At 40.6% G+C, this 12,073-nt stretch overlaps 1 pseudogene across 1 annotated transcript; it reads right to left on the reverse strand.

Moving 5' to 3' along the window:
- Positions 1–9,818: 9,818 nt before the first annotated feature.
- On the reverse strand, positions 9,819–11,607 carry LOC306902557 (coiled-coil domain-containing protein 43-like; annotated as a pseudogene). Its single transcript has 3 exons — positions 11,587–11,607; positions 10,818–11,378; positions 9,819–9,984 (listed from the first exon to the last, which is right to left on the reverse strand). The product of its transcript is annotated as a coiled-coil domain-containing protein 43-like (transcript).
- Positions 11,608–12,073: the final 466 nt, after the last annotated feature.

The raw sequence follows: 12,073 nt of genomic DNA on the forward strand, positions 1-12,073 counted from the left end.
TCGCCGTCCACTTTTACAAGATTTTACAATCTGGACGTTCCGGCCCTTCAGGCCCGGGTCCTTTCTGCTTGAATTAGGTCGCTGAGCCATGGCTATAGCCACGCCAGCACTTAATTACCTTGGGACGATAACCGGTCTAGGCCACCTTCTAGCTTGGCCTTCGCCGCTTTCAGGGTTTCCCTGCTTTACCCCGTCTCCGAGCCAAGGCTCCGAGACTATTTATGTTTTTCGTTCCATCTGTAGCACGGCGTGATTATACTGGTTCCCCATAGCGTCCTGCTACGCAGTACGAGTGAAGTATCGATAGGGAACGTACTCGGTTACTTACGTAACCTCGGTTCCCTGAGATACGGGAACGAGTACTGCGTTCCTTGCCGTGCTACGAGCTGCTGTGTCGTCGCTTCAGTCGAAGTAACCTGAAGACCCTACGGCGATGTGTCTGCTTATATAGCCATAAGCCCCGCCCATTTTGGCGGGTGCCATCGCCATTGGTCCGGCAGCTCCGCTACGATTGGTTTAAAGCTCTGCTTTTTTCCAACCAATCACCGTGCAGTTTCACTGCGCTTTTGAATTGCTTCAGTCATCGGAGAAAAAGGAGTTTTCCCCATAGCGTCCTGCTACGCAGTACTCGTTCCCGTATCTCAGGGAACCGAGGTTACGTAAGTAACCGAGTACGTTTCGCAACTCTGCTTAAATGGCTCTGCCAGCAGCCCTGATAACATCTTGCGTGGTTCTATGTGATTTCAGCGACTTCAGGATATGTCCCTCACTTGCAGTCCGCTATTGATCGAATGAGCTTTAGAATCTGAAGAGTCTCGCCCCGTTCACTATGAAATCTACAGAAGCGGTGCCTCATCCACTTGTCCACAACCTGCCATAAAGCATACAAAGAAGTATGCCAAAATTACTTATTGCGAGAAGAATCAAAATACACTTGTCCCCGGGTGAACAAACCAGGAACCAAAAAGATTTCGACTCATTGCTAGGGGGAAGAAATGCCGGTGCGACACCATAATGAGCACCAGCTGAAGCCAATGATAAGCGCTTCATTGAAGCACATGCTTCAATGAAGCACAGTATAAAGGGAGCGGCTGAAAGCATGGTAAGAAAGGAAAGAGGAAAGAGGAAGGGGGAAGAGAGAAGAGAGAAGAGAGAAGAGAGAAGAGAGAAGAGAGAAGAGAGAAGAGAGAAGAGAGAAGAGAGAAGAGAGAAGAGAGAAGAGAGAAGAGAGAAGAGAGAAGAGAGAAGAGAATGTCTGGGCAGTTGTGAAGTGCTGCAGGAGCACTTGAGTGGATTTGATTTTGATTTGATTCAATTTATTGTCATTACACACATAGAGTGCAACGAAATCATAGTAGCAGCAGTGAGCGGCGAGTGAGGAACAGTAACAGTACCAGCTGGGGAGATCATTGAGTTCGGGCTTATCTTCTGAAACCACTATCTTTTGGAACATCCACCCTATGAACAGGAGAGAAACGAGTTGATTAATCGCTGTAAAGAGAGTGAGTTTGCAGTGTCTGAAAGAGTGAAACCAACACGTGTGAGGATTTACCAGAGTGATTTATGCACGAGTCTGGTGAGATCAAACAACTGTTTTCTCTGAGTCTCTGATGGATGAAACTGGTCCATAACTTTGAAGATGCTTTCAAATTGAACTGTCCCCGTAGTTGTTTCCAGGTCCCTTAAGATCGTGTGCATGGTGTAGAGGAGGAAGGAAAACTCAACGCACCGTTGTTGCCACAAGTCACGAGCACTGCATCCCACATCAACGAAAGTCCAGCCTTACCATTCTTCTGACGATGCCGTTCAATTACACCCAGAACGAGAGCGAAGGGTGGTAAAGTACCCCGTTTTCTGTCTCACCTACTACTGTCCGCCTCACTGTCGAATTGTCCGTCCCACGAGTACTTTCACGAGTCTGACGACGAGGAAAGTCCCGGTCAGTCCCACGAGGCCCACCTATAGAGGAATATACTTACCTGAAGGACGGAAAAGTACCTACCAGCCCCCCCTTCTTCATTGCGTCCACGCTACAGCCACGAGCATCCCCATCCCTTTTTTTTATCCCTTTTTAGATTAATAAAAACGTACCTTTTTAAACTCATCCTTGTTGTCCGCCTCTTGGTGTTTTCTGGTGTCTGCTCCTCCGGAGTGTGGTAAATAACCCTCGGCCCTGTCACGGGGTGACACACTTTAATCGCATAATATCATTTAATGTAAACGCAGTCATTCCGCGATATTGCTTAAATCAACATTTAGAAAACATTGCTTACATTTTGCACAAATCTGTAATAGAAACCTGGAATCTTCCTATTCTTTTCGATAGGCTTTAACACCCCTGTGGGTATAACTCACCCAGTGGCAGCAAAAAGAATGCTTTAGTACATGCACAGGTTATGAAGTGACATGATGTTACAGCGGTTTCAGCTTAGTCAACAAATTCAGGTGTATTGCAGCCCACAGGGAAGCTTATACAGTGACAGTATTAACGACACCGATATCAGACAATTGCGCATATCAACAACATGGGGAAACCATAAGCAAAAGTTCTCTAGTGTTGCTTTAAGAAAGAGGCAGTTAACATGTCACCATGATGTCCGTTTCCCCACCTCATCATGCTAGGTGACCTCTTCATTATTAGAGGCCCAGAACAACACTATCATCAGAAAATGTAACGATGGAGGTGGAACTGTGAGAGGACACATATTCTTATGTGTAGATAGAGTAGAGAAGAAGGCTGAGGACACAACCCTGTGGAGCACCTGTGTTCATGGTGATAGAGTTAGATGTTACCTTTCCGACTTACTACTTGGGCTCTGTCTCTGAGAAAGTCCTGGACACCAGTTACAGAGGATGGCATTGAGTCTGATGTCACTTTTATGGTTTTGTGGTTAGCCATAGTCATAGTTCAGCAGCCTCACTGGAAATGATCAATGGTGACGTCAATGGTGGAACAGATTATATTTTTTGAGATCCTCTCAAAGACCTCCATTGTCAAATGAAATGAGGGCAACAGGGCGATTTAGACAAGAAGGATTTTTGTTCTTTGGTACTGGTATAATACCAGTTTTTTTAATCAAGTGGGCACGATGTATGTAGCAAGGGAATCGTTGAAAATTGTAGAAAACTGGCAAACTGAGTAGCGCTGAATCTCAAAACTCGACCAAAGATGCCATCAAGGCCGGCTGTATTTCTGGTGTTTTCTTGCTCCAAGGCCCATCGAACCTAGTCCCCCGAGATAGTTATTCCCAATAACATTGAAACAAACCTTTTTGTGTGAGAGAGATGTTGGTTTTGACTGTGCTACAGCTGCTCTGACCAAATGTTTACTCTACAAGACCATCATCTGATAATTCATTTACAGATGCTCCCTCTCAGTGTTTACACTCTAACATTTAGCCACACATACAAACAATGTGTCATAAGGTCACTGTCTAGATATTTTCGTCATACAGTAATGAACATGAACCTTTTAATACCTACTATTGTAGTAATGTGTAATTAACACCATGTTAAGATGACAACACATACAGATTTGAAATCACTGTGCTGCAAACAATTATGTCATAAGATATATTTGTGATTTATATTAAAATAATGTTGTCAGAATATACTGTTCGTGGCCATTAATGGAGAAATTAGATTTTTGTAGTCAGAAGTATAGTGACGCCATCTACCAGCAGGGGCCAACTAGTCCATTACCAAACCTTGACCCTTTGGTGGCTCGAGAGAGATGTTTTAATCGTGCATTGACAGACCGACTGCTGTTGGAATTGTTATCCTGCTCCAGAGGAAGAGTGTTCAGAAATGCCATAGAGATGATACACAATTAACACACACAGACACACCAGAATATTTTAAGGTTTCTGATGACATGTGCATATCAATTTCCTGTATTCTTTTACAGTGTATTATTCCTATTTTTCAAAGGTTAGTCGGGGGTTACAGAATTGTTCTTCACTCTTTGTTCCACGACTTCACAGATCATGGATGGAAACATCCTAAAATATTTTTAAATAAAACATCTGTCAAGACATTCTTAATAGGGGCCGATTATCAACGTCGATATTAAGCATTTTTTCGATTATTAGTCTGTTGCCTAGAGTAATGCCCACCCAACAGCCATCAGATTTGTTGGAAGTCCCGAGTCCGGCCAATCAACGCGGGAAGCTAAAGATACTGGAAGGATTGCACTCTCGCACTGAAAGGATTTGCTCGCTCGAGCTGCATCAGTGATCGCGCATCAGTTGACGCAATAGACATTTACACATTATTTTAAGTCCTGCTGCCAATTCACAAATACAAACTATTTTAAAGCATTAAGTACTCGCAGTGGTGGTTCCCTTTTTAGTGCTCCAATATATTATAATATTAAACGTATGTTACATTGATACCTAGCGGTTGAGCTTGGTATCCCAGTCCAAATTCAAAATATTGGCGAGGGTTTTTCCTCACCCCACCTCAGACTCGACGCTCACAGGAGTTGCCAGTCACTTACAGGAGTGTAATGGAAAGCTTCAAATCTTACACTAAGTTTATCTGATAATTCATACGTTTGCACTGGTTTTGTTTTTTGGAAATATAACTTCATCAGCAGCTCGTTTCAGAGGTCACGTCCTTCAGAGGTCGTATTTTGAGGCCACATTGCTGTCTCGTTTAAATAACTGTAATACAATTATACGATTCCTCGTAAGGTGTAAAAAATCTTGAAATTTCTAAGTTTGCAACGTAATAGTACCGGAAAGGTATTACAGCCCTGTCACAGGGACCAAAACAAAAATAGACATTCCACCCATTTCAGTAGGTATGATGATAAAATTTGCAAACACCCCTAAACTCAAAATGGAACACATTTCTAGATAGAGCTAAAAAATACCCTTTATGACGACACATGAATTGTGAAAATCAGTTGCGGATTGCAAAAGTTATGATATTTATAATAACGGGGAATATATTAAAATAGTTAACATTAACTACAATAGAAGTCTTGTGATCGAAAATGCTAATTATTAAATACAGAGGATGTTTTTTACAATCGCTAATCTACCCGCCACAAATGTGACTACCCAATTTCAGCGATTTAGTAAAGTACTTTCTCCTCTATGGATTTCGATGAAATTTCGTCAGTACCAAGATAAAAGCTTTGTATTTATGTCCACATATGTTTCAGGAGTGTCCAAAGCTTAGATGAAGCCCGCCGATCGGTTGAAAGCCACACAAATCTTCTGAAAGTTGCGGTGATCTGAAATGCTGAAGTTTCCAACACTGCAGGGGTTTGCACTCGTTGTAGTTACCATCGTATTCAGGAAAAACATACTCCCACCAGGCGGCCAGAAGTACATATTAAAAGACGCGCACATTTCAGTACTACGCAGTTTGGAACACATTGTTGAGACAGAATGTTCGCCGCGAGTGGTTGCCATGTCGTCATACCTAATTTCACTGTGGAGTAATAGCATTTTTTGGACAAACCAATATATGAACTTCCTGAATGTCTACGAACATATTAATGTTTCAGTAGAATTATAAAACACAGCTCCTTTAAACTCATCACAAGATGAATGATATACAGTAGCTGCATACATACTTTGATGAATAGGTCACCGGAGGTATGATTTATGGACACGCCCCTTAATTGGAAGGAATGGACGTGGTTAATTAAATTAGTGGTTACAGCTGATACGGGAGGAGAGGATCATTATTTAAGCATGGCTTGAGTTCTGCTAGGGAGGACTTGGGTCGAGCTCTCACCTGTGGGGAAATGTTAAATGGCCGCTCGGGATAACCAGTATCTCCGGCGGTGAAGACAGACAGACAGACAGACAGACAGACAGACAGACAGACAGACAGACAGACAGACAGACAGACAGACAGACAGACAGACAGACAGACAGACAGACAGACAGACAGACAGACAGACAGACAGACAGACAGACAGACAGACAGACAGACAGACAGACAGACAGACAGACAGACAGACAGACAGACAGACAGACAGACAGACAGTTAGTGGGGGGACTTGTGTTAGATAGTGAGGTGTACGACTTGGAATTAGGAGAGCTGCTGACCAAGGTATCCGACTACTCGTGTCATACGGAGACTGTAGAGGGTGATCCTGCCGGTCGGAGGACGATACAGCAAGGTCCTTGGATATCCTCTGTTCTGAATGGGAGGCCGTCTACCTGGGAACTCTCAATTGGATAAACTGATCTCTTGTGCATCCCCTGTGCCTGCCTGGTGTGCGGCTGTTCTGACTGTGGACTTATCTCGCCTGTGCCAGAGAAAAGGGGGGTAATGTGTTTTAAATGAGTAATGCTATTTATAATTAATAAAGAATTGTGTTTAACTGCCATCCGAGTGTGCTGATCTCTACCTTCCTATACTTCGTGCGGTTGTTACAATACTTTGATTTTCTGCACGTTTCTCCTGTTCTCTTTTCCTTATCCGAGGAATTATCTCAATTCTCATATATCATATGTTTTGTGTTGATTTAGAAGTTAACCTCACACTTTTGAGTGAGATTATAGAGATGTGTTCAGTTTTCTGCAGACAGATATGACATTGCGATTGTACCACGAAAGATATATTCGAGCGGTTTGATTTTGAAGCACTCTCGCTGTGTTTTATGTCTGATCGGATAAAGTTGAACTCACCGCCCTGAGAGAAAGGCGCATGCTCTCCGAGTCCCGGTAAGTTTAACTGACGGCACGGTGACATGAAATGACTGTGGGGTCTCGTGCAAACGAGCTGTAAAAAACGATGGTGCATTTTCTTCTCGGCGACAGCCTGCCACCCCCTGATAAATGCCGACATCACCCATGACTATATCCGCCACTGAGTAGGCCCCTATTCGCGTGCTCTCATAGACGATCTTCAGTCAGTGCACTCGCACACCGGTCACTCAAACTGCACACAATGTCAGATATAATGTATAAATGTTAAGACGCGTTATGCCCGTCTTGACGAGAATATGCTGCACGTTAATGTGAACATATGTAGGCTAATAATAATAAGTGTAATTGCTTAATGTAGTAACGCTACGCCAAATCTTTTTTTATATCTGCGGAGAAAGACTTCTGGTAATTTTGGTCATACGAATAAGGCGAAAATGTGATTTGTCTACTTTTATTTGTGTATATATCTACAAAATCTCAATATCTACAATATGTTTTGTTTTTGTAAAGAATGAAAATATACAGGCGGCCTACTCTCCACGTGCATCTTTCTGAAACGCGTCATTAAAACAGATTTAAAACCCTGCGAATACGCATCACAGAAACGTAAAGCATATGTCTTAAGAAATCTTGAAATGTCTACTTTTAAATGATCCGATTAATATTTACATTCCCGGATTGTGTACTATGTATGAAAGTAAATTCCCGCATCAGCTCGTTATGTGAGGCGCCGAGCGCTCTATTTCACATGAAGCCCCACAAAATGGCACAACAAATCGATATCGACATCTGCCTTGGAAACTGCATATCGGTCGACCTCTAATTCTTAAGCTTTTGGTTTTCATTCTGGTCTAGTTTACAAATTCTCAGGTGCTCTCGTGTCTGGTCTCTCTCTATTAGCTCGGATGCAATAAAACAGAAAGCATGTGATCATTTTCCTACACTTAAATCTGCCCTTTCCAACTTTTCCACTCTGCACTTTGAGTCAGGCACAAGTCTACACATGCAGAATTCACTTTTAACCATCTTATGAACTGAGGCTGAATACTTTCTGCCAGCTCGATGTGCTAGTGTGAAGATGATAAAGGCTACACATTTGTCCCGAATCTTTTTGTTTGTATGAAAGTGTTGCTGTGCTTTAACATTTATAAAGCCTAAACATACACGGAAATGTGTTTTCCAAAGATAATCACATGGGGATATTTTCTGTGGGAAAGCTGGGACATATGAGCATCTAGGGACTGGCACTTTTTATAAAACTGCTGTAATCTTCTCCAATGTTTGACTTTGATCATGCATCACCAACAACATTATGCACAGTAGTTTACGAAAAAAGTCAAAAGCTGTTTTTGTCATTTTCGAGTTTGTTGATTGTTTTGTGCATCGAAGTTATTTATTTGTTTTTCTCTGTGCAATTCGTTTTTAGTCAATCACATCTATATAAAAGTTAACTCCAACCAAAAATGAAAATTCTGTTATGAATAACTCACCTTCTAGTTGTTCCAGACATGTATACATTTCTTTGTTCGGTTGAACACAAAGAGAGATATTTTGGAATAATGTTAGCAGGGGCTGCAACAAAATGATTAATTTCATAATTGATGAATCTAATGATTATTAGAACGGTTATTCGACTAATCATCGATTATATTCATAGATTTATCAAAAGGTTTTCATAGATTATTCAGGTTTTGCAATTCAAAAAAATACTGAGTTTGTTCTATTTTAACTAATAAATAAAACAAGGACGTTATTTCCGAAAATTGCTTTTTAGTGAACTTTTAGCCAGCTGAATGGGAACATTTTCTTCAGGTTTCTGTCTTCCATCATCATCAAACTGCTGCTACTGTGTTTTACATGAGGCAGGACATTTTTAGATTTCACAATTTTATTTCTAAGCTTGGTTTTGATTCAATATAAATTTGGATATATAAAGTAGGTTCTTAGCTACTGATTAAAAAGCTTAAATGCACTGTAAGTCGCTTTGGATAGAAGTGTCTAATAATGCATAAAAGTAAATGTAAAAAGTTATTTTTCTTAATGAAAAACTCAACTAATGATGTAAAAAGGGAACCAAGTCAGTACATCACCATACCATTAAACGTTACAATTATACAATTTATTTGTATACAACTGCATATACTATTGATTTTAAATTAATGATGTTCAAGTAATAACTAAAGATTCTAAAGACTGATCAATTACGTATTTAAGATAAATATAGGCTACTCCAGCTGGGAAAAAACGTAGAAACCTACTAGAACCCATCAAAGAAATTCCGGTGGTTTCCATTGAAATACTATTATAAACCATAAACTTAAATCATTAAAACCGTTACAAAACTCTTTTTTTGTAATGTGTTTTGAGCATTATTCCCACAATTAGAATTCATCATGTTCCAATGGACATTAGTCCAAAATATAGTTTCCATTAAAAACAATTAAATGACCATAATCCATGAAATTTTCTATAGTATTTACGGCAGGGTTCTGTTGTTTATTCAGCCAGGACGTTTATGCAGGTACAGACGGAGCATTCTAAATGACACACTTCAGCATGTTATGGGGGTCAAGGAAGAGTTTGCAGTATGTTTCCTCCTCCCTCACTGGAAAACGCTCGCTCTGTGACTCAGGAGTGCATCCTTTTTATGAATTTGAAATGCATCCAGTCACATTACATTACAGATCTCACAGGTCAAACCACGCAGCCCTTCAAATATATAATGTGAAATCAAACGATTGCTCGACAACCAAAAAAGTTTTATTGTCGATGTTATCGATAATGCTGACTAATTGTTGCAGCCCTATGCAACCAATACTTCTGAAGCACCATTGACTGCCATAGTTGGAAAAAATTACCACAAAATTAGACATTTTGAGGAATGTAATAAAACAAACAGTTCTGTGGCACTTTTGACTACATTACAATTTTTCCTACTATGGCAGTCAATGGTGCTTCAGAACTGTTGGTTGCTAACTAATATCTCAAAGAACAAATAATGTATACAGGTTGAGTAGTTCATGACAGAATTTTCCTTTTTGGGTAGAGTTACCCTTAAAATCTCACCACAACTATTTCATTTTCCTCAGTCACTTACATCAACAACAGAGTCGGCCTCCCCTCTTAACTTCCTTCCTGTATCTCTTACACACGTCCCTCTGTCATCCCCTGCTTCTTTCTCTTCTCCATATCCAATCTGTCACACACATCTGTTCTCCAGCTTCTCTCTCTCTCTCTCTCTCTCTCCCCCTCTCCCCCTGTCCTGTTCTCCATTACATCTGCTAGTGATAAGCTGGTCTGAAGAAAGCGGCTGCAGAAGGGTGCAGCATCATTCATAAACAAGGGCTGAATCCGAAATCGAATACTTTCATACTATATAGTAGGCAAACAGCAGTAAGCGAACGAATAGTATGTCTGAAACCTTGGTCTTCATAAAACAGTAGGCGACAAATACCCGGTTGGTGCACAATTTCTCGCAAAATTTGGACGTACGTTTACTGATAATGCGTCCAAATATGCCTACTTACCTACTATGTAAGAAAAAACACTATAGTTTGTCCTAATCCTCAGTATAAAAGAATAGGTGTTCATTTTTATCAGCCTTTGGAGAATACAAAAACACGTTCCTTCAAGGCATGAAGAAGGGAATTCCTGGTTTTAGAGGCAAGCATGTTGGTCACCACCTGGTAAGTATTAAAGTGTGTGATTTTCATGAAAACATATGCAGCTCACATTTCACCCCAAAATAAAAAGTTACAATATTTTGCTATTGTTTTTTAAGCTTTTTGGAGTATTATTGTTCATCTTTACAGTCCTAAACAGTCTGTATTTTAGCAAAACTGTTTTATTTTTGAGTCAATTGTGGTCTTTACATGTTTTGTGATATTCACTCCTAAATAAGAAGCACAGCAATCTGCACCTGTCATAAATAAATGGTTCATGACATAATCTTCACCCGTTGCTGATTTGTGGTTTGTTTTGTAAAAGCTTAGAAAATGTCTCAGACCCTATATTGTCATTCAATAGATATTATCAGACCAAAAAGAGAATGCGAACATTGTTCGTTTTTTTAGGCTTCTTTGTTTCCTCCATCCTCTCACTTTTTGTATAGCTGATGTATAATCTATAAAAGTTTTCACGCACGCTCTCCCTGTACGCTTCTTTTCTTTGTCCTTTTGATAATGCTTGGCCAGTTTGTCTTTCTCACGTTGCATTTTATCTTGCTCTTTCTTTTTCTGTACATCTTTTCTGGCCTGGTCACGCTGGTCATAACTTCTATGTTGGTGTTTTTGAACAGGGATTTATCGCTGGGTATTCCTACTGCTGTTTGCTTTTCTTCCTCATCTTCATTAATGATGTTAACATACTGGGCCAGCAAAGCCTCTTTCCTCTTCTTGCCTTCCTCGGAAACCCACTTCTGTTTAACCACAATCTGTGCCTGCTTCTCTCTTAAACTGGCAATGGCCTGAACCTCATATTCTGTCTGATTACTCCTCATTGTAGATCTGCTGTACTCAGTACACTGTTGTGAGATCTGCTGGCAAACCTCCTCTAACGTGTCTCTTCCAAGAAAGCAAAGAGAATGCCTTGTGAAGCGTCCTTTTTCTCATCATCATTCTCCTTTTCGTGCAGGACACAGAGTATATGTGAGCTTAACTTCAGTTGTTGCGCTTCACTCCAGTACAGTTGGTGGCGGATATGCACCTCAAACGTATGTGGCCAACCGCCGTTAAAAAGAAAAGTAAGAAAAATTACATCACATGATCACATCAATATGGTGGACAACGGCTGATCGCATTCATATTTGACCCATTCAGTCAAAAGAGTATGCACCCATTTAGTCCTCATTAAGTACCTACTCATTGAGTATGCCATTTTGGATTCAGCCAAGCTCACATGTCATGCGTTCTACCAGACTTGTGGGCGTGTCCATGTGCGCCCGTGATCAGTGGGCGATTTAAGTGTGTTTATCTCGAGGGTTTTTTCTGTAGATGTGTGTGTCATGAGCTGTTTATGCGAAGAATTTGCATCGTTGAGTCAAAACTAAAGGCATGACTAAATGTTAACATATACCTATGGGTGTGTTTATGGAATACATTGCTTAAAGATTTGTCTTTGTTTGGTCTATAACGGACATCCTATCCCCATTACAAAATTACAGTGGGGCAAAAAAGTATTTAGTCAGCCACCAATTGTGCAAGTTCATTTTGCTCTTACATGCTTACAGTTTTACTGTAACAGAGGATTTGGTTGCGAAACACATTTTGCTCATTGGTTACTGCTCAGTGAATTGAGCAATAGGCAATTCCTGAAAGTTATCAACCTTGAAACTAATCTGATAAAATTGCAAACATGTCCAGACATTATTATTAAAGGGACTGTAGACAGTCTGGGTTCTA

This window comes from Barbatula barbatula, assembly GCF_947034865.1.
Source record: "Barbatula barbatula genome assembly, chromosome: 2".
NCBI lineage: Eukaryota > Metazoa > Chordata > Actinopteri > Cypriniformes > Nemacheilidae > Barbatula > Barbatula barbatula.